General features: G+C 46.6%; 2 protein-coding genes across 2 annotated transcripts in view; one reads left to right on the top strand and one right to left on the bottom strand.

The window, feature by feature from the left end:
• LOC137535385 (zinc finger protein 721-like) overlaps positions 1 to 23,292 on the bottom strand; it is a 378,642-nt gene that overhangs the window by 31,204 nt on the left and 324,146 nt on the right. The gene's annotated exons all lie outside the window — the stretch shown is intronic.
• LOC137535388 (zinc finger protein 271-like) overlaps positions 20,709 to 23,292 on the top strand; it is a 96,047-nt gene continuing 93,463 nt past the window's right edge. Inside the window, exon 1 of the mRNA XM_068257218.1 lies at positions 20,709 to 20,766. The gene's annotated coding sequence lies outside the window, so the exon portion shown is untranslated. The remainder of the gene's footprint in view (positions 20,767 to 23,292) is intronic.

The following is a 23,292-nucleotide window of genomic DNA, read 5'->3' as shown; positions in this document are numbered from 1 at the left end:
TATGCCTGTGGGGTAATATGACAATGCTGTACAGGCCGACACTGGAGGGACATGGCTATATTCCATATCAGAATCAGAATCAATTTATTTTCACCAAGCTAGTTTGCACCTACAAGGAATGTGTCTTGGCAGTTGCTTAACAAACACAAACAAAAACAATACAAGAACAGACAGTGTGTATATTACAAGTCAAGGACAGTATGTGAGTATAGTGGCAGTAAGCAATGTGAGAATTGTTCATTTACAGTTCTGTGCTGATTACTTTCCAGTCCTAGCAGCTCTAGCGTGGTTCTGCATTAAGCATGGCTACAACTTGAGGAAAAAAGCTGTTCCTGTGTCTGGAGGTTTTGGCAGCGATTGACCGGAATCTTACTCCTGAAGGCATGCGCTGGAAGATGGAGTGAGCTGGGTGAGAGGGGTCAGAGGCAATTTTGGTTGCTCTCTTTCTACACCTGCTAGCGTAAAGATCCTGCAGGGAAGGTAAGCTACAGCCAATTATCATTTTCCTCTGTTCGGATGGTGCGCTGCAGCCTCTTCTTTTCTAATGCTGAGCAGGAGCCGAACCATACAGTCATAGATGGTGTTATGGTAGATTCAATGATTGCAGTGTAGAACTGCACCATTAGATTTTGAGGTAGGCCAAACTTTTTCAGCTGCCATAGATGGTACATCCTCTGTTGCGCTTTCTTGACAATAGTGGCAGTGCTGTTGTCCCATTTCAGGTTGTTTAAGATCGTGGACCCAAGAAACTTGAATGACTCTACTTGGGGGGGGGGGGGGGGAGATCTCCTAAAGTCTATTATCATCTCCCTGGTTTTGAGAGCATTTAGTTCCAAGTTATTGCTGCTGTACCAGGAGGAAAGCTGTCCCACCACATGCCTGTATGCAGACTCGTCCCCGTTTTGTATGAGACCCACTACTGTTGTGTCATCTGCAAACTTCAGAACCTTAACAGATGGATCTGTGGAGATGCAGTCATTGGTGTAAAGTGAGTAGAGTAGTGGGGAAAGCACACAGCCCTGGGGTGCACCAGTACTGACTGTCAGAGAGCTTGATGTGTGTTTATCAAGTCTAACGCGCTGTCTCCTGTCGGTTAAGAAATCAGTTATCCATTTGCAGATGGATTCAGGTATGTGTAGCCGGGAGAGCTTGCTGTGCAGCAGTGATGGAATTATGGTATTAAATGCAGAGCTGAAATCTATAAATAAAATCCTGGTGTAGGTTCCTGGGGTGTCTAGATGCTGTAGTACATAATGCATGCACATGTTCACGGCATCGTCTGCGGATCTATTAGGCCTGTAGGCAAATTGCAGAGAGTCCATCAGGGGATCTGTGATAGATTTCAGATAAGTCATTATCAGGTTTTCAAATGCTTTCATGACCAATGATGTCAGGGCAACAGGCCTGTAATCATTTAAGCATGTAGGTTTTGATTTTTTTGGAATTGGTACAATAGTTGAGCTTTTAAAACAGGCGGTGACAATATACATTTTCTCTTGTCTCTGTTATGTGACTGAATTATTACTAGGAAGGTGAGATGCCAGCACTGGAGAGACATGGCTATATCCCATATACATCTTCTCTTGTCTCTGTGATGTGACTGAATTATTACTAGGTAGGTGAGATGCTGGCACTGGAGGACATGGCTATATTCCATATACATCTTCTCTTGTCTCTGTGATGTGACTTAATTATTACTAGGAAGGTGAGATGCCGGCACTGGAGGGACATGGCTATATTCCATATACATCTCCTCTTGTCTCTGTGATGTGAATTATTACTAGGAAGGTGAGATGCCAGCACTGGAGAGACATGGCTATATCCCATATACATCTTCTCTTGTCTCTGTGATGTGACTGAATTATTACTAGGTAGGTGAGATGCTGGCACTGGAGGACATGGCTATATTCCATATACATCTTCTCTTGTCTCTGTGATGTGACTGAATTATTACTAGGAAGGTGAGATGCCAGCACTGGGGGGACATGGCTATATTCCATATACATCTCCTCTTGTCTCGTGATGTGAATTATTACTAGGAAGGTGAGATGCCGGCACTGGAGGGACATGGCTAAATTCCATATACATCTTCTCTTGTCTCGTGATGTGAATTATTACTAGGAAGGTGAGATGCCGGCACTGGAGGGACATGGCTATATTCCATATACATCTTCTCTTGTCTCTGTGATGTGAATTATTACTAGGAAGGTGAGATGCCGGCACTGGAGGGACATGGCTATATTCCATATACATCTTCTCCTGTCTCTGTGATGTGAATTATTACTAGGAAGGTGAGATGCCGGCACTGGAGGGACATGGCTATATTCCATATACTGAATAGAATTAGTAAAGAGAAAAACCAAGCGCAGGAAGTAACCAAAATTAAGCTGCGTGTTTCTAAGGGGAATCCCTCCACCCCTCAATCAAGAAATATATATTTAAACACAGATAACACGCACTAGATGTTCCTTAAAGTTTATTTATTCTTAATGTTCTAAAATGCACACCATTCTTCATATAAACCTTCATCAATACCTCATATACCATTCATTCTCACATACCTAACATCCTTAGAAGGGCCCTTCTATAAAAAATGAAAAAACAGACTATAAAATTTAGGCCGTACAAAAGTCTCTTCAAATAGATGAAAAATTGCCTATCGCACTGACAGGGTATCCTCTTGAGCCTGCTGGCAATGATAGTAACAGTTTCCGTGTCACAGATTAGTTCTCCTGCAGCCGTTTTATAACAGCAATATATACTCCAACATACAGGTGATAGTGCGTGTATAGTTCTTTGTCAGGATAATCATAGCATGCACTGCGCTTACCACATTGTTGATGCCTTTAGTGGGCTGTATAAAACTCACGTATTTCTCCGTGTAAGCGTCCTCACAGAACACAAGTTTGAATAATACTCCCCCACTTTCGTCACAAACCGTGGTTACGACAGCGGCAACTCCAAATTTGCGCTCCACGCCAGCGGGCTAGTACCGGGCACGTCACTTCCGCCTGTCAAATCCAACAGGCTGCTCTCCGTACTTCCGCCCTGCTGGAACACACTGGGCTTTGCTACAACCGGTGACGTCACCTCAAGATCTCCGAACTTGACTAACGGGCAGCAGCTGCGCGCTTAAACTGCTAGCCCAGTTCCAATCTTGTATTTGCGTTGCCCACAATATTAGCTCTCCACCTCTACGCGTTTCAGCCACTACACGGTGGCCTTCCTCAGGAGGGTTTTAAACTTAATGGAGCGATCCGCCATCTTTCTTTCTTAAATATCCTCTATGGGTCCGCCCCTCATTACAGCACTGGGGGCAAAGTTCATGCTAACCAAAATCCAATTTTCATAGCATCAGGAGATCCTTATGCATTTTCTTAGGTGCATTAAACAGTATCCCGATAGAATCAGCAGCGTGGGGAAGACAGGAGAATAACATTATTCGCTCGTTGCGTTCAGCTGCTTCTGAGGACGCTGCGCCTCTCCTCGTCGGCCATCTTCCTCTCTCCCTTGCAGTTCTGCTACTGTTTAATGCACCTAAGAAAATGCATAAGGATCTCCTGATGCTATGAAAATTGGATTTTGGTTAGCATGAACTTTGCCCCCAGTGCTGTAATGAGGGGCGGACCCATAGAGGATATTTAAGAAAGAAAGATGGCGGATCGCTCCATTAAGTTTAAAACCCTCCTGAGGAAGGCCACCGTGTAGTGGCTGAAACGCGTAGAGGTGGAGAGCTAATATTGTGGGCAACGCAAATACAAGATTGGAACTGGGCTAGCAGTTTAAGCGCGCAGCTGCTGCCCGTTAGTCAAGTTCGGAGATCTTGAGGTGACGTCACCGGTTGTAGCAAAGCCCAGTGTGTTCCAGCAGGGCGGAAGTACGGAGAGCAGCCTGTTGGATTTGACAGGCGGAAGTGACGTGCCCGGTACTAGCCCGCTGGCGTGGAGCGGAAATTTGGAGTTGCCGCTGTCGTAACCACGGTTTGTGACGAAAGTGGGGGAGTATTATTCAAACTTGTGTTCTGTGAGGACGCTTACACGGAGAAATACGTGAGTTTTATACAGCCCACTAAAGGCATCAACAATGTGGTAAGCGCAGTGCATGCTATGATTATTCTGACAAAGAACTATACACGCACTATCACCTGTATGTTGGAGTATATATTGCTGTTATAAAACGGCTGCAGGAGAACTAATCTGTGACACGGAAACTGTTACTATCATTGCCAGCAGGCTCAAGAGGATACCCTGTCAGTGCGATAGGCAATTTTTCATCTATTTGAAGAGACTTTTGTACGGCCTAAATTTTATAGTCTGTTTTTTCATTTTTTATAGAAGGGCCCTTCTAAGGATGTTAGGTATGTGAGAATGAATGGTATATGAGGTATTGATGAAGGTTTATATGAAGAATGGTGTGCATTTTAGAACATTAAGAATAAATAAACTTTAAGGAACATCTAGCGCGTGTTATCTGTGTTTAAATATATATTCCATATACATCTTCTCTTGTCTCTGTGATGTGACTGAATTATTACTAGGAGGGTGAGATGCCAGCACTGGAGGGACATGGCTATATTCCATATACATCTTCTCTTGTCTCTGTGATGTGACTGAATTATTACTAGGAGGGTGAGATGCCAGCACTGGAGGGACTTGACTATATTCCATATACATCTTCTCTTGTCTCTGTGATGTGAGTTATTACTAGGAAGGTGAGATGCCAGCACTGGAGGAACATGGCTATATCCCATATACATCTTCTCTTGTCTCTGTGATGTGAGTTATTACTAGGAAGGTGAGATGCCAGCACTGGAGGGACATGGCTATATTCCATATACATCTTCTCTTGTCTCTGTGATGTGAGTTATTACTAGGAAGGTGAGATGCCAGCACTGGAGGGACATGGCTATATTCCATATACATCTTCTCTTGTCTCTGTGATGTGACTGAATTATTACTAGGTAGGTGAGATGCTGGCACTGGAGGACATGGCTATATTCCATATACATCTTCTCTTGTCTCTGTGATGTGACTTAATTATTACTAGGAAGGTGAGATGCCGGCACTGGAGGGACATGGCTATATTCCATATACATCTCCTCTTGTCTCTGTGATGTGAATTATTACTAGGAAGGTGAGATGCCAGCACTGGAGGAACATGGCTATATTCCATATACATCTTCTCTTGTCTCTGTGATGTGACTGAATTATTACTAGGAAGGTGAGATGCCAGCACTGGGGGGACATGGCTATATTCCATATACATCTTCTCTTGTCTCTGTGATGTGACTGAATTATTACTAGGAAGGTGAGATGCCGGCACTGGGGGGACATGGCTATATTCCATATACATCTCCTCTTGTCTCGTGATGTGAATTATTACTAGGATGGTGAGATGCCAGCACTGGAGGGACATGGCTATATTCCATATACATCTTCTCTTGTCTCTGTGATGTGAGTTATTACTAGGAAGGTGAGATGCCGGCACTGGAGGGACATGGCTATATTCCATATACATCTTCTCTTGTCTCTGTGATGTGAGTTATTACTAGGAAGGTGAGATGCCGGCACTGGAGGGACATGGCTATATTCCATATACATCTTCTCCTGTCTCTGTGATGTGAATTATTACTAGGAAGGTGAGATGCCGGCACTGGAGGGACATGGTTATATTCCATATACATCTTCTCCTGTCTCTGTGATTTGAATTATTACTAGGAAGGTGAGATGCCGGCACTGGAGGGACATGGCTATATTCCATATACATCTTCTCTTGTCTCTGTGATGTGAGTTATTACTAGGAAGGTGAGATGCCGGCACTGGAGGGACATGGCTATATTCCATATACATCTTCTCGTCTCTGTGATGTGACTGAATTATTACTAGGAAGGTGAGATGCCAGCACTGGAGGGACATGGCTATATTCCATATACATCTTCTCTTGTCTCTGTGATGTGAATGAATTATTACTAGGAAGGTGAGATGCCGGCACTGGAGGGACATGGCTATATTCCATATACATCTTCTCGTCTCTGTGATGTGACTGAATTATTACTAGGAAGGTGATATGCCAGCCATTAATCTATTGTACATGTAGGGGACCACTAGAAAACTGGCAATCAAACCAGTTATATAAAGTCTGTTGTATGGCAATTACTGCAAGGGGGATGATCAGGGTAGTGACAGGTGTACTATGGCCTCCTCTGTAACAAAGTATGTCCACCCCGACCTCTACTCTGCTCAATATATAACAATCACACAATTACCTCTTCCAGCCGAGTCTCCTCTCCACCTCTGGCAAATGTCTGCTAAACCATTTCCCTTCTTTGGTTTCATTATTTCCTGTCTGTGCGTTCCACCTGGGAGGTGAGGTCGCCATCTTGTGGTGAATAGGCTAACTGCAGCCTCTGTTTGTGGAATCACCTCCACTCAACCAACTAATACAGTATTAGTATTACTAATTTTCTCTGTCATGGGATAAAGTGAAAGATGAATCCCATTTCATAATGATTAATAATAATAATTCTAATTAGTCCCAAGACTTGCTGGAGATGTAGAGACACCATATGGATGTGGATCTAAACTGGAATTGAAAATTCAAGTACTTTATAGTCATGATAGTTGTATCATGTGCAAATTTAACAAATGTCTGAGTTATACATAGGTTGGCAGTCATGAGTGAAAAGAGGGTAGAGGAGAGGCCTTAATACACAGCCCTGTGGCACGCCAGTACTCATGGTAAGGGTGGAGGATGCGTGTTTTTTTTATCCTGACAGTTTGGCCTGGGGCACACCAAAACCCGCTAGCAGATCCGCAAAATGCTAGCAGATTTTGAAACGCTTTTTCTTATTTTTCTGTAGCGTTTCACCTAGCATTTTGCGTTTTTGGGAAGCGTTTTTGGTGTAGCATATTTCATATATTGTTACAGTAAAGCTGTTACTGAACAGCTTCTGTAACAAAAACGCCTGCAAAGCTGCTCTGAACTGCCGTTTTTCAGAGCGGGTTGCGTTTTTCCTATACTTTACATTGGAGGCAGAAACGCCTCCGCAATCCAAAAAATGCCTCACCCCGGGAGTATGCGTTTCAGCAAAACGCCTCCCGCTCTGGTGTGAACCACCCCATTGAGATACATTGACCAAGCGTATCCGCAACCGCAAGCAGCTGCAAAAACGCCAAAAAACCCGCTCGGTGTGCACCAGCCCTTTGAGGGCATTCTGTAAAAAAGTCCAATAACCAGCTACATATGGAGAATGCAAGACCTTGTGCATAGAGGTTGTTTACCAGCTTGCTGTGAGTGATGGCATTTATTGCTGAGCTGTAGTCAACGAAGAGCATCCTAACATAGTGTCAGTAATCCTGCGCTTACCAGCTCAGTTGCTGTTTCTTCCGCTGGTAGCGCATCTGGGGCTTCTGGTGCGGCTGGCCGCAGTGGCAGGGATGATGTCAGCAGCATGCCTGCGGGGATCCGGTCGCATGATACTCTGACTGAAAATGAGGGCGGACGCATCAGCTGGCAGTGCCGCCCCTCTTATGCTTTAAGGAAGCGGGTCAGCTGACCAGCTGTCAGCTGACACGCAGGACTCCACCTCCGGTTCCTGATTGGCCAAGCGGCTTGGGGCGTGTTCTCCTGCTTACCTGGGCTATTTAAGCTCTTTTCTGACACTTGCTCACTGTCTGCTCTAGCTAACACTTCTCAGTGAAGGCTTCAGACCTTAGTCAGTTCCGTGTGTGGCTTGAACCGGCAGGACCCCGGGGATTCCATACCAGCTAGCCTATTATTATCATTAATATTATTATTACTGATTGTTATACTGTGTTTGACTTCTGCCTGATTCTCTGACTACTCTTTGCCTAACAATTTTGTACCTTTGCATATCTGATTGTTGCCGACCTCTGCCTGTTCACTGACCTTGTATTTGCCTGTCGATTTTGTTCTGTTACCGACCCTAATTGCCTGACCATTCTTATTATCTGTACTCAGTGTTAGTGCTGCCTTCTACTGACACTGTCTGTAAGACAATTCCCATTGAGGGAACGTCTGATATTTTCTGTCTGCTAGTGCTCACACACTAGCAGATCGTTACACATAGGTTGTGGGCTATTCTAGGTATGAGAGGGCAGCATGGAGAGCTACACAGATGGTATACTCAGTTGATCTATTCGTTCGGTAACAAAACTAGTGTTGAACTACATTTGCTGGGATGGGGGGGGCTGCATGGCAGATGTGAGCCTGTAGCTCCATGCGTAACTTCGGCACAACGACTGATCCTGCAGTCCATTCTGCCTAATTTGCAGCCAACAAATGGGGAAGCCCAGTACCAGCAATTATGATGGGGAAATGGAAGAAGGACTCCCTCATACCCCGTAAGTTGCTGGACTTTATTAGTGCTGCTATGAGCGGTGATATCCAAGATTGCATCAGAGCCTTCCCCAGAGACTCTCTGCTTCTCTCCCCATTCCCAGCCATGGCCCTACCACAGCACCTGTCAGCTTCAGGATGGGGGACCAGAGCAGACAGAGGCTTTACAGCAGCCTAGAGACAGCGGGTCTTCCACACCTTACTCATCCACCTCCAAGGGCCCAGCAAAATCCAGGCCCAGGATGGCTAGTACACCCACACAAATACCCTCACAGTGCCACCTTCTGACAAGCCAGCAGACCCCTTAGAACAGTTCCCAACTACAGATCAGCCCATCTCTCAGGCTTTTTATGAAAGAGTTTATGCTGTCATTTAGAGAAGCTTCATATGGAGACATTACACTGCTGTCTGAACAATTTTATCATACTGTATGTCCTCAGAAACAAATGAAAGAGTGTTGCGCATAGAAGCAAGAATGCCTGACTATACCTGCGCACACAATGAGCTTGTGAATGCACACAAGGAGTTAGGGGAGGATGTCTGCTGGCTCAGGGAAAAATAAGTAGAAGCAGAAGACAGCAATTGGCAGAATAACATAAAAATAAGGGGAATACCAGAAACGGTCATCACTGCCGACCTCAAACAATACATACACAATATAGCGTAGTATGGGTACAGAGGTGATAAAAGAATCTAAAAAGTTTAAAACATAAGGAGGCAGTGGTGGCCTTACCTCCTCCAAGCAGACACAAAAAAATTGCCAATGTGTTCGTCAAATACAACAGTGTGCCTGGCTCTTCTACTGACCACATATGCTATTGCTCCGTTGTTATTGCCTGATGAAGCGGGATCAAACCTGCGAAACGTGTTGCTTTGTCCACCGAAGTATGTAAATAAACTTGTTGTATTTGACAAACACATTGGCAATTTTTGTGTCTGCTTGGAGGAAGTAAGTCCACCACTGCCTCTATACCGCCTATACAGTGGTTTCCTTTGAGGTAACCGGCTGGTGGCCGCTTCCTCTATACGGGTTCCCCAGCTAGCCCCGTCTGCTCCGTCACACGCTCTTCACTCCCTGCTTCTCCCAGCCTCCATTGTGCATAGTTAGGTAGCTACAAGAAAATGGCCGCCGATGTCTGCATTTGTGGACATCGGCGGCCATTTTCTTGTAGCACCACTGTAATTATAGATGGAGCAGAGGCTGGGAAAAGAGGGGAGAAGAAACATTAGGGGCGGCAAGCAGCGACACATACCCAATGCTGTTGCGACACATGAATGTGTCATGGCACATGGGTTGGGAATGGCTGGCCTAGATATTTGACCAGTGTAACGATAAGTGTAGCAACTAGCAACACAGACATCTGATTATTGAATGATCTGCAGTATCACCAATAATCAGACACTATACCTGATTATGTGGTGATCTGCAGAATCACCAATAATGCAAGTATAGCTAACAGATAAACTGAAGTGTATAGTGCTTGGTGCAACTGTGAACTGATAGTTTTGACAAGACCTCACCAGAGGAGCTGGTGGGTACTATCAGTAGAACCTCACCAGTGACAAGGGCTCACTGGTGAGTAGAGTGGTCAGACAGGCTAGGTTCGGCAACAGACAGGCAGGTACAGTACAAAATCGGCAGGCAAGAGGATAGAGATATATCAGGCAGAGTCAGCAACAGAATCAGATGGGCAGGAGTACAGAATCTATAAGCAAGAGCAAGGTCAGAAGTGAGCCAGAGTCATACACAGAATATCAAGCAATATACAATAATAACAATCCTAGTCTTGTGTGAAATCCCCGGTTTCCTCCCGGATCAAAGCACACCGGATACTGACTAAGGTCTGAGCGCTAACACAGAGTATTCGCAACAGCAGACAGGTTGCGAGTGATTCCTGAAGGCTTAAGAAGCAGAGGAGACCCCACGGCCGCGCCCACTCCATTCAACCAATCAGCAGCACTGTGAGTCTCCCCTGACGTCAGCCGACCGGCAGGTCAGCTGACGCGCCTCCTCCCAGCATAAAGGTCCTGTCTGTGCATGCGCTCGCGCGATACAGCAATCCTATGAGCAAGTGACAATCCCGTCCTCAGTGTGCTAGACGCCGGAGGATCGGGTGCACCGCCCAACAAGGAAACCGAGGCAGCTGCGGAAGCACCCTGCGTGCCCGCAGCTGCATCCTCAGGGAATATTACAACCAGTAATAGATTAGGGGTTTGCTGATTAAGCCCCAATGGGGACCTAGTGGTGCCCCTATTTTGTGCTGACATTTTATTTAAAAGTTATACTTACCTGAAATCCATTATCAGCAATAAAACAGGTCTATTCCCCTTTAAGGGCTCCTATGTACTGGTGTACTGTATACATAGATACAAAATGAATTCATCATGCATATAACTCCCCTCCAGCCCCCGCCCCATTTATATGGGATAACAACATTGGGATGGGATGAGGTGTTTTACCTTGTCCCATCTAAGCATCCACAATGACAGGTTCCCTTATCTCTTATGCTCTGCGTTTTCCAGTTTAAATGTATGGGATGACACTGGATGTGGTTTTTGTGCACTGGTTACCCCATCCTTTTTCTTAAAGGACATCCAAGGTGAACATAAACTGATGAGAAAAACAATTGTATCTATCCTCCTCCTCCTAAAAATGACTTTTTTGATATCCCACAGTTTTGTTTTATATTTAAATCTAGTTTTTTAAGTGTTTTTACTGTTTCAATGTCTCTCCTCAATTACATCTTCATTAAAGTATGCCAGAACTAAAATCTATGAATTATTGACCCTTTTTATCCCTTTTTTGCTGTCAGAAGCCATTAACTGACAGAAAAGTGTTTTATGGCTGTAATTAGTTATCAGGGAGGGTTATGCTATAGTCTGACGCAGTCCCGACCCAGACAGAAATTGTCACTTGCATACCCGATGTTTAACTCTTTCAGGCAGAGAAAGAAAAAAGGAACACAGTATAGTTATTTGTGTTTTTGGTACTGTACATACACATCTATCTCATCATGCCACCTCAGGTATCCTTTAAGCATTTTGTGTGAAGGAGCTTTCAAATGCAAGACATAAGAAAAGTTATTCATCTTTATAGACAAGTTAATAATATTGGGGTAATTTCAAAGATGTGTTAGGCTTTTAAGACTTCTTTTTAGACATAATGGCTGGCAATAGGAGAACCAATGGGGAAGTGGTACAGTGATTAATGGTAGCTGACCAATGGGATAGCAAAGTGGGGGTGGACTTATGCTGCCAGTGGTGTAGCTAAGGAGCTGTGGGCCCCGATGCAAGTTTTACAATGGGCCCCCTAACACTCTATACATAACAATTGATACGGCGCACCAAAATCTGCCAATGGCAGCTACAGTGTCAGAGGTGCAAGAAGGGGATGGGGAACAGTTTGTTAATGATTACCACTATTCAAAGCATCTATAGAAGTGATTATTATGAGCACAGGACCAATAGAGAACTAATTCTGCAGTTGAGGGAGGGCCCTTCCGGGCCCCTCTGGCCCAAGGGCCCTGATGCGGTCGCAACCTCTGCAACCTCTATTGCTACGCCCCTGTATGCTGCATATGACCCACCCCTTCCCATAGAGTATAAAAGGAAGTCAGGCAGCAGGGTAGAGATGGGAAGTTCGGATCTTTTCAATGATTCGGATGATTCGAATCGGATCATTGAAAAGATCCGGATCTTTGATCCGAATCTCGGATCATTTTACTAGGGAAGCATTCGGGGGTGAAATGACTAGCTGGACAAGACTTTCCCTGCTGTGGACAGAGAAGGGGAGGGGGGGGGGGAGTGGACACACAGAGAAGGGGAGATGGTGGACTTAGACGGGCAGGGAGTGGACAGAGAAGGGAGGAGGGACGAGCAGAGAGCAGAAATGTTTGTTTGCACACATTATCCAAATGCTGCAATCTACCTGTCCCTGCAAGGCTGGCTCCCCTCCAACAGAGCGATCCATCTCTGCTCTGCTTCCAGGACCCCGCTGCCCGCTGAGAGGGGGGCGTGTCGCTGTAGTGAAAATTTTTGCTACCCATCATATTTTGCAACTTGCCATAGAGGACAGTGTATGACTGTGTAGGCGTGGCTCCTCTCTGTTAACACGCCTGTAATTTTTTGCAACCACAGATCCCATTGAGCTAGAAGGGGGATTGTTCCCTGGGGGGGGGGGGGGGGTTATTAGTTGAGCAAGAGGGGGATTGTTCCCTCCAGGGGGGGTTATTAGTTGAGCAAGAGGGGAGGGTTCTGTGTGAGAATAGGGTTTGGTTGGGTTGCATTTTCTGATACAGATAGGTTAATGTCAATGGTTAGGTTGCACTTTCTGATAGCTATACCTATAAATAAGTGCAACCGGTTGCAAAATCTAATAAAGTTGCAAAAAATGTCACCACATCGCTCCTGGCCCCGCCCCCTTTGCGATCCAAATCACTCATTTTGATGATTCGGATGATTCGACTCACAAAAGAGATTCGGAAGATCCGAATCGTTCATGATCCTGACAACACTACAGCAGGGTCATTTGGCTGTTGTTAGAGCAAGAGAGCATGTCACTCTGATCTACTGTGTCTCTATTGATGACTTGTCTATAACGATGAATACCTTTTCTTATGCCTTGCCTTTGAAAGCTCAAAATGCTTAATCACGTTATTGCTCCTATTGGAATCCATAGGAGACCTCTGATTGGGTGCTATAAACCACCATCCAGACGTATCACCACCAATCCTCATTCAGAAAAGGCAGCCAGGCTGGATGGGCGTGCAGGGACAGATCCGCCTATCAGCACATACCATAGGAATTCACAGTAAAGGCAGAACGAGTGTGCAGCCGCCTATCCTCCAATCACCTTGTGCTAGGTGGGCGTCTCCATCCGGAGCTGCCAATCATCATAGTCTATGATGTTCCCTTTAGTGTGCTTCCGCCAAACAAGGAGTACTTCGGTGAAGTGCTGGTCTAAGTTGCCACCCCCCCCCTTTTGCCTTTCCTGTTCCTAGTCTTATACAGGCAGGGTCGTTATTAAAAGCAATTTGCTGCTGCAAATACATATACAGCTGGTGCAGGGGTTTTATTAGCATTGGCATATAAAGCCCCCCCACTCCACATTTGTTGCCCTTATAGATCGCAAATATATATATATATATATATATATATATATATATATATATATATATATATATATATATATATATATATATATATATATAAATATCTCAGTGATGAGCGAAAATGCAAATATTCGCCGAATATTTTCGCATTAATTTTCGCCTAAAGTCCGTTTTTTCGTGTTTAATATCTAAGCCCCCTTACAAACTAGAATCACCAAATTTGCAGGGTATGTGCACCTTGGGAGTGGGTACAAGAGGAAAAAATTTTTTTGCAAAAAGACCTTATAGTTTTTGAGAAAATTGATTTTAAAATTTCAAAGCAAAAAAGTATACATCTAAATGCAGTAAATGACAGTTACTGTAGCAAACCTAGCGGTAGTGTAAATTTACTAATATCAAATGAAAGGGCCAAGTGCAAGTGCCAAGTGCAAAGTGTCAAATGCAAAGTGCAAAGTGCCAAGTGCAAAGTGTTAAATGCAAAGTGCCATGTGCAAAGTGTCAAATGCAAAGTGCCAAGTGCAAAGTGTCAAATGCAAAGTGCCAAGTGCAAAGTGTTAAATGCAAAGTGCACTTGGCACTTTGCATGGCCCTTTGCACTTAACCCTTATCACTTGGCCCTTTGCACTTGGCGCTTGCACTTGGCCCTTTGCGCTTGCACTTGGCACTTTGCGCTTGCTCTTGGCACTTGGCCCTTTGTGCTTGCACTTGGCCCTTTGTGCTTGCACTTGGCCCTCTGCGCTGGTACTTGGCACTTGGCCCTTTGCGCTGGCACTTGGCCCTTTGTGCTTGCACTTGGCATTTTGCACTTTGCATTTTGCACTTTGCACTTGGCCCTTGGCCCTTTGCGCTTGCACTTGGCCCTTTGCGCTGGCACTTGGCCCTTTGCGCTTGCACTTGGCCCTCTGTGCTTGCACTTGGCACTTGGCCCTTGCACTTGGCTCTTGGCCCTTTGGCACTTTGCATGGCCCTTTGCACTTGGCCCTTGGTACTTGCACTTGGCCCTTTGTGCTGGCACTTGGCCCTTTGCACTTGGCCCTTTGCGCTGGCACTTGGCCCTTTGCGCTGGCACTTGGCACTTGGCCCTTTGCGCTTGCACTTGGCATTTTGCACTTGGCATTTTGTACTTTGCCCTTGGCGCTTGGCCCTTTGCGCTTGCACTTGGCACTTGGCCCTTGCACTTGGCCCTTTGCGCTTACACTTGGCATTTTGCACTTGGCATTTTGCACTTGGCATTTTGCACTTTGCACTTGGCCCTTGGCCCTTTGCGCTGGCACTTGGCCCTTGGTGCTTGCACTTGGCACTTGGAACTTTGCGCTTGCACTTGGCACTTGGCCCTTGCACTTGGCCCTTTGCGCTTACACTTGGCATTTTGCACTTGGCATTTTGCACTTGCCACTTTGCATGGCCCTTTGCACTTAACCCTTATCACTTGGCCCTTTGCACTTGGCACTTGCACTTGGCCCTTTGCGCTTGCACTTGGCACTTTGCGCTTGCTCTTGGCACTTGGCCCTTTGCGCTTGCACTTGGCCCTTTGTGCTTGCTCTTGGCACTTGGCCCTTTGCACTTGCACTTGGCCCTTTGTGCTTGTACTTGGCCCTCTGCGCTGGTACTTGGCACTTGGCCCTTTGCGCTTGCACTTGGCCCTTTGTGCTTGTACTTGGCCCTCTGCGCTGGTACTTGGCACTTGGCCCTTTGCGCTTGCACTTGGCCCTTTGTGCTTGCACTTGGCATTTTGCACTTTGCATTTTGCACTTTGCACTTGGCCCTTGGCGCTTGGCCCTTTGCGCTTGCACTTGGCCCTTTGCGCTGGCACTTGGCCCTTTGCGCTTGCACTTGGCCCTCTGTGCTTGCACTTGGCACTTGGCCCTTGCACTTGGCTCTTGGCCCTTTGGCACTTTGCATGGCCCTTTGCACTTGGCCCTTGGTACTTGCACTTGGCCCTTTGTGCTGGCACTTGGCCCTTTGCACTTGGCCCTTTGCGCTGGCACTTGGCCCTTTGCGCTGGCACTTGGCACTTGGCCCTTTGCGCTTGCACTTGGCATTTTGCACTTGGCATTTTGTACTTTGCCCTTGGCGCTTGGCCCTTTGCGCTTGCACTTGGCCCTTTGCGCTTGCACTTGGCACTTGGCCCTTGCACTTGGCCCTTTGCGCTTACACTTGGCATTTTGCACTTGGCATTTTGCACTTGCCACTTTGCATGGCCCTTTGCACTTAACCCTTATCACTTGGCCCTTTGCACTTGGCCCTTGGCGCTTGGCCCTTTGCGCTTGCACTTGGCCCTTTGCGCTGGCACTTGGCCCTTTGCGCTTGCACTTGGCCCTCTGTGCTTGCACTTGGCACTTGGCCCTTGCACTTGGCTCTTGGCCCTTTGGCACTTTGCATGGCCCTTTGCACTTGGCCCTTGGTACTTGCACTTGGCCCTTTGTGCTGGCACTTGGCCCTTTGCACTTGGCCCTTTGCGCTGGCACTTGGCCCTTTGCGCTGGCACTTGGCACTTGGCCCTTTGCGCTTGCACTTGGCATTTTGCACTTGGCATTTTGTACTTTGCCCTTGGCGCTTGGCCCTTTGCGCTTGCACTTGGCCCTTTGCGCTTGCACTTGGCACTTGGCCCTTGCACTTGGCCCTTTGCGCTTACACTTGGCATTTTGCACTTGGCATTTTGCACTTTGCACTTGGCCCTTGGCACTTGGCCCTTTGCGCTGGCACTTGGCCCTTGGTGCTTGCACTTGGCACTTGGCCCTTTGCGCTTGCACTTGGCACTTGGCCCTTGCACTTGGCCCTTTGCGCTTACACTTGGCATTTTGCACTTGGCACTTTGCATGGCCCTTTGCACTTGGCCCTTTGTGCTGGCACTTGGCCCTTTGCACTTGGCCCTTTGCGCTGGCACTTGGCCCTTTGCGCTGGCACTTGGCTCTTTGCACTTGGAAGTTTGCACTTGGCCCATGGCACTTGCACTTGGCCCTTTGCACTTGCACTTGGCCCTTTGTGCTTGCACTTGGCCCTTGACCCTTTGCGCTGGCACTTGGCCCTTTGCGCTGGCACTTGGCATTTTGCACTTGGCATTTTGCACTTGGCATTTTGCACTTTTCACTTGGCGCTTGGCCCTTTGCACTTGGAAGTTTGTACTTGGCCCATGGCACTTGCACTTGGCCCTTTGCGCTTGCACTTGGCCCTTTGTGCTTGCACTTGGCACTTGACCCTTTGCGCTGGCACTTGGCACTTGGCCCTTTGCGCTTGCACTTGGCATTTTGCACTTGGCATTTTGCACTTTTCACTTGGCCCTTGGTGCTTGGCCCTTTGCGCTGGCACTTGGCCCTTTGCACTTGCACTTGGCACATGCACTTGGCACTTGGCCCTTTGTGCTTGCACTTGGCACTTTGCATGGCCCTTTGCATTTGGCCCTTGGCGCTTGCACTTGGCCCTTTGCGCTTGCACTTGGCACTTGGCCCTTTGCGCTTGCACTTGGCCCTTTGTGCTGGCACTTGGCCCTTTGTGCTGGCACTTGGCCCTTTGCGCTGGCACTTGGCCCTTTGCACTTGGAGGTTTGCTCTTGACCCATTGCACTTGCACTTGGCCCTTTGCACTTGGCCCTTTGCACTTGGCCCTTTCTTTTGATATTACTAAATTTACACTACCGCTAGGTTTGCTACAGTAACTGTCATTTACTACATTTAAATGTAAACTTTTTTCCTTTGAAACTTTAAAATCAATTTTCTCAAAAACTATAAGGTCTTTATGTAAATTTTTTTTTCCTCTTGTACCCACATATCTCTTTAATATACCCTGAAAATTTGGTGATTCTAGCTTGTAAGGGGGCTTAGATATTTAACGCGAAAAAACGGACTTTAGGCGAAAATTAATGCGAAATACTCAGGCGAATTTTCGCCTTTTGAAACGAAAATAGTACTTATTTTCGGCGAAATCGAAAATGGGATTTTCGATGCGAAAATGACTTTGGCGAAAATTCGCAAGCAACTCTGACGTCATATCTTAAAGCTTTTTTTTTGAGATGTTGCTCTGGATATTTGCCTGATGAAACACAGTACATTTTATGAGAGTATTTTTTGGAACATTTTATTACTATTATTATTATTTAGTGTTATTATATTATATAGCGATGATATCTTCTGCAGTGCTGTACAGAGCATATTGTTTTGTCACGTAACTGTCCGTAACTGTCCTTCAGAGGGGCTCACAACCAGGGCCGGATTTGTGGATTTTTACTTTCCAGTGCCTACTGGTTGCCAACAACAAAACCGTCCCAAACCCACTCAATAGCATTCTGTCCAGTGCGTCGGGATCACTGATTTGCAGGAGGAAAGGCCTACTTAAGTGACTCCTGTATATGTGAGTATGTTTTCTCTCTGAAAAATGGATAGTTTTTCCTGTTAGAGCAGTGAGCCCCTAATGCCTGGTACACACCATGCAATTTCTCGTCAGTCGATCACAAAAAGGTCAAACACTAACCGAAAATGAGGGGTACCAGGGAAAAGGAATCAAGCACTTGAGTCTAAAAGACAACCCTATGGGTACATTAAAATGTGTTATATACTTTATTGATCAGATTGTATAGGTATAACCATAAAAAAGGACAGGACACTACTGTCATGGAAAATCCCCTGTGAACTCCCTCAAATAGGTACCTTAACCCTCTAAATAGGTCTCTGGGGATCCTGGCTTATCCCCTTCCACTTCTATAATCACAAAAAGTGGGGTGTAGCTATCCTACAGAAGGGTGAGAAGTTGACTGAAAATGGGTGAGGATGGAGGGTGCTGCTATGACAGAATGTAAGTCAGACGAGCTGACAGTCAGTGGCAGGCTACATGGTACTACCTCACACCAATATCAGATACATGAGATGGAGGAGTGAACATAGAGTGCTAACAAACATGCATGGTGCTGTACAAGTTACCCTAATATGACCACATTTCGCCCAAACGAGCTTCCTCAGAAGGTGCTATACATATATACACATACTATTCAACAAACACATGTTCACCATATTTACAAAATGCCCCCCAGCATCACAAATAGCCTAAGTCAGACCTGGAAGAGCCGGGTACAGCATACAATATATATACTGATGAGAGCAGGAAATAGGGGGGAGGTTTCCATCCACTACACCACCCTGAGTTCAGCCCATTCAACAACGTTGTACCCGATCCAGGTGTATTTCACAACCTGTTCTCGGCCAGTAATAGATGCGCAAGGCCCCGCTGTATGTATAAAGCATATGGGGTGTTAACTCTGCACACTTTGTCCTCCATAGAGGCAGGGATCGTGGGTGTATATGGCTAGCAGCGGAGAGAGATGGGGCAGGAACCTCACATCCACCCACGTCATGCTGGAGGAAGGCCGCGTTGCCATGTCGATCAGAAAAATGATCAGAAATCATGTAAGAAATAATCGATTTGACCAGTCTATCGCATGGGAAATTGCATAGTGTGTACCAGGCATGAAGTAGCAGAGCAGCGTTCATCTCCCTCTCTGCTCTCCTGTAATCAGAGACCTGTTGCTTAGCTATCAAAAAGCAACATTAATTTTACTAATTGATTTTTTTCACTAACTTTTTTTTTTAACTCATGGCTATTAACAGGTACACATACTCTACTGCAGTACTGCTACCTTTAATCCTCCTGACGGTATGATTATTTCTGGATTTTTGGGTCTTATAAGGATTCAGACCCTAAAATCAGGAAAAAATCATGCCCCCAGAACGCCAGCAGCAGCACCTTCTCTCACTCATCTCCCTGGGCTCCAGCACTGCAATTTTACCTCAGTCCTCCGGGTGGCGCTGTAACGCTTTGAGATCAATGAATGCAATCTCACCAGAATGATTCAGAGCCTCAGAGGACAGGAAGGAGAATGCCTACCGACATCTGGATCCCCGGGAGGTGAGTAAAACCACCCGTTGCTCGCTATACTCTATACGCGCTATACTCTGCATAGCCTGAGCGTAGCTCAGGATTACTGTCAGGGAGGTTAAAATGAGCCAGCAAGGGGTTACGATTTAGCTTAGAAGAGACTGCCATAAGTTTCTCTAGGGAAAAAAAAACCTTCTCTTTCTTTTTAAGATTTACAGTCCAGGGTAGAGAGGAGAAGGAATGGCTCAAGTCATTATCAGAGTCTGACCAGCTATACACTGTTCAGCTCAGCTTGAGTTGTAAGGTGGAGCTGGTATTCCTGTGAATGTAAACCTTACCGGATCAGAAATACTTGTTTACATCCAGAGTTACAGATTGCCCAGCAAGCTCATGGTGAACCAGGTTTCTCTACAACACTGGCACTAAACTGAAGCTTGTATGTTCCTGGAGATATCACTCATCGCACACCAGGAAGTAAGGAAAATCCATGCAGCTCTGGAATGCTGACTGTGTAACAAAGCAGGGCGGCTTCAGAGCCAAATAAATGATTTATTTCAACATACAGTCTCTTATCTCTCTCTATGTCCTTCCGCCCCTTCTAACTTTCTGCTTTTTTCAGCACCCTAGGCCACGGCCCTTGTGGCCTTTCCAGAAATTCTACCCTGCTTACAATCTAATCCCTATCATAGTCATATGTCTATGTATGTATCATTTATAGTGCATGTATCGCATTCTAGGGCCACGCAGGGACGGATCTAGGGGGGGGGGGGGGCCTTGCTCCAGGCGCAGTTTGTTGAATTCTTAAAAAGGCAGCACATTTTGGATGGGGAATGGAAGTCTAGGTGCCAAAACCTGACCTTTAGGCACCAAAACCTGACCTTGCCCCAGGCACAACTTGGTCTCGCACCGCCGCTGGGGCCACGTTAGGAGGAAGCCGATTAACTTATTGTATATGAATGTTTTGGGGATGTTGGAGGAAAACTGAGTGCCTGGAGGAAACCCACACATACACAGGAATAACATACAAACTCCATGCAGATAGTGCCCTGACTGTGATGCGAACAGGGGACACAGGCCAACACTGCAAGGCGAAAGCACAAACTTCTACACCACCGTATTTAAAAATTAAAGTGATAATTATTTATCTAATTCTTCAGGGTTTTCCGTGAGAGAAGGTGATTTCATATCTACCTCCTCTTTTTAAACTATTTGATTTCATTTTCTTGCTTCTGATGCCTGCCTTATGGTTGAGTGCAGCTGATTCCACAAACGGAGTCTGCAGTTAGCCAATTCACCACAAGATGGCAATCTCGCCTCTACCAGGTGGAACTCACAGAGGAAGGAATCAAAAAAAAAAAAAAAAAAGGAAGTGATGTAAGATGGGAAGTGATGTAACACAGCAGAACGAGGAGAGGTGACCTTGTTGGAAGAGGTTATTGTGTGTTTGTTTGTTTTTAAATTATATATTTAAGATATTGAGGTCGGGATGGACATACTTTGTTACAGAGGAGGTCATAGTACACCTGTCACTATCCTCAGGGGTGCTTCTAGCCTTTTTGTCACTCCAGGCAAGAAAACGTCTGGCGCCCCCATCAAATTTGGCCCACCGCCCTCAGACTTGCCTCGTGCTCAGCCTGTCATCCTCAACTCAGCCTGTCACCCTCAGCTCATGCTCACACACAGATCATGCTCAGTCTGTCACTCTCACACAGATCATGCTCAGCCCGTCACCCTCACAATCAGTCTGTCACTCTCACACTCAGCTCTTGCTCAGCTTGGCACCCTCACACTCAGCCTGTCACCCTCACACTCAGCTCTTGCTCAGCTTGTCTACCTCACAATCAGCCTGTCACCCTCACACTCAGCTCTTGCTCAGCTTGTCACCCTCACACTCAGCCTGTCACCCTCACACTCAGCTCTTGCTCAGCTTGTCACACTCAGCCTGTCACCTTCACACACAGCTCTTGCTCAGCCTGTCACCCTCACAATCAGCCTGTCACCCTCACAATCAGCCTGTCACCTTCACACACAGCTCTTGCTTAGCTTGTCACCCTCACAATCAGCCTGTCACCCTCACAATCAGCCTGTCACCCTCACACTCAGCTCTTGCTCAGCTTGTCACCCTCACACTCACCCTCACAATCAGCCTGTCACCCTCACACTCAGCTCTTGCTCCGCTTGTCACCCTCACACTCAGCCTGTCACCCTCACATTCAGCTCTTCCTCAGCTTGTCACCCTCACACTCAGCCTGTCACCCTCACACTCAGCTCTTGCTCATCTTGTCACCCTCACACTCAGCTATTGCTCAGCTTGTTACTCACCCTCATACTCAGCCTGCCACCCTCACAATCAGCCTGTCACCCTCACAATCAGCTTTTGCTCAGCTTGTCACCTTCACAATCAGCCTGTCACCCTCACAATCAGTCAATCACACTCAGCTATTGCTCAGCTTGTTACACCCACCCTCATACTCAGCCTGCCACTCTCACACTCAGCTCATGTTTAGCCGGTCACTCTCACACTCAGATCATGCTCAGCCTGTCACCCTCTCATGCAGTCTGTCACTCTCACCCAATCACCCTCACCGCATGACAATCACGCTCAGCCTGTCATCCTGACTATCTCATTCACTCTCAGCCTGTCACACTCACCCTTAGCCACCCCCATTCCAGGACATGACCTCCAGTGGTCTTCAGGTTTTACCACACATATACGTACAAAAGTAGGAAAATGAAAGAAACCTAGCATTCTCCTCCATCTACCAGCACTGACCAACACACACTGGATCAACACCCGCCAGACCTACTGCTAGGAGGAGTACAAACTGGAGAGGGTGGAGCTACACCATATGAATTCCCTGTGACTGAGGGTGGAACTAGCATCCTCACTGTTATTGGGGTTGAACTACACAGTCCACTGACTGACAGAGGCAGAGGGAGAAGTTACAATGCACACCCATACTGGGGGTTAGGTGCTCTACCACTGATTGACAGAAACTGAGATCAAGTGCTTTCCATTGTTGGGGGAGGAGCCACACCTCTGACTGACAGCAGCAGAGACAGCTTACAAGTGTCCAGGGAGGAGCTAACGTTGCACAACAGTGCTGTATCAGAAGTCACAGTACTTACAACAGAAGAAAAATCTGGGCATCAACCTTCAGTTCTGCTTTCTATTAATCAGAAGTCTTAATTCACAAACTGTCATTGTAGTCTGTAGGAAAATGTCACATGATGCGGGTGGGTGTGGCTAGAGAGACACTCCTGAAGATTTGTGCCTGGATTGTCTCTTCTATTAAATCTGGGATCCATGAAAGCTCAGCCTGCCTGCATAGAGTCTGGACATTACAGTGTGTGATAACATCTTTGCTTTCACCCTGGCTGATTAACTGAGTGTCAATTCTCTACTCCACTTGTGAATGTCAGAAGTTACACAGACCGAACTGATTGCCAGAGTGCACAAACTAGATCCAAAACTTACAGTGCCTCTGACTGCTGTCTCACACTGTTCTCTTCTTCACTCCTCACACTGATTCCTTGTTTGTGAGTGACTCTCCAGCTCCTCTGCTCCAGGCTGCAGCTCAACCCCTCAGTCACCACTTCTCTGCTGTAAGTTTCATACTCGGGGCAGGGGGATGCAGGAAGCATGCGACTCAGTTCCAGCCTGGAGCCCCGATAGTCTGTCTGGCGGGGGGCGAAGTTTAAGGCGGGCCAATGGCAGAGAGCCACACGCAGGCAGTACACAGACACTGCTCTGCGCCTGTGGCTTACAAGGAGCCAGAAAGGGATGGCCTTAGAGGCGGGTCAAAGCATGTTTGCTCTGTCTCTATTGGCTGGGGGGGTGCATGAAGGCGTGCAGTGCATCTGTGCAGGAAGCCAAGAGCCTGATCAGCGAGTCCTGCAGCGCTTAGGGAGATGGTAGTTTTAGAGTTAGCATTGGCTCTGCCCCCCGATGGGCGTG

The sequence above is a fragment of the Hyperolius riggenbachi genome, chromosome 10 (genome assembly GCF_040937935.1).
Source record: "Hyperolius riggenbachi isolate aHypRig1 chromosome 10, aHypRig1.pri, whole genome shotgun sequence".
NCBI classification, from domain to species: Eukaryota; Metazoa; Chordata; class Amphibia; order Anura; family Hyperoliidae; genus Hyperolius; species Hyperolius riggenbachi.
This window is presented reverse-complemented; position numbering and strand designations above follow the sequence as displayed.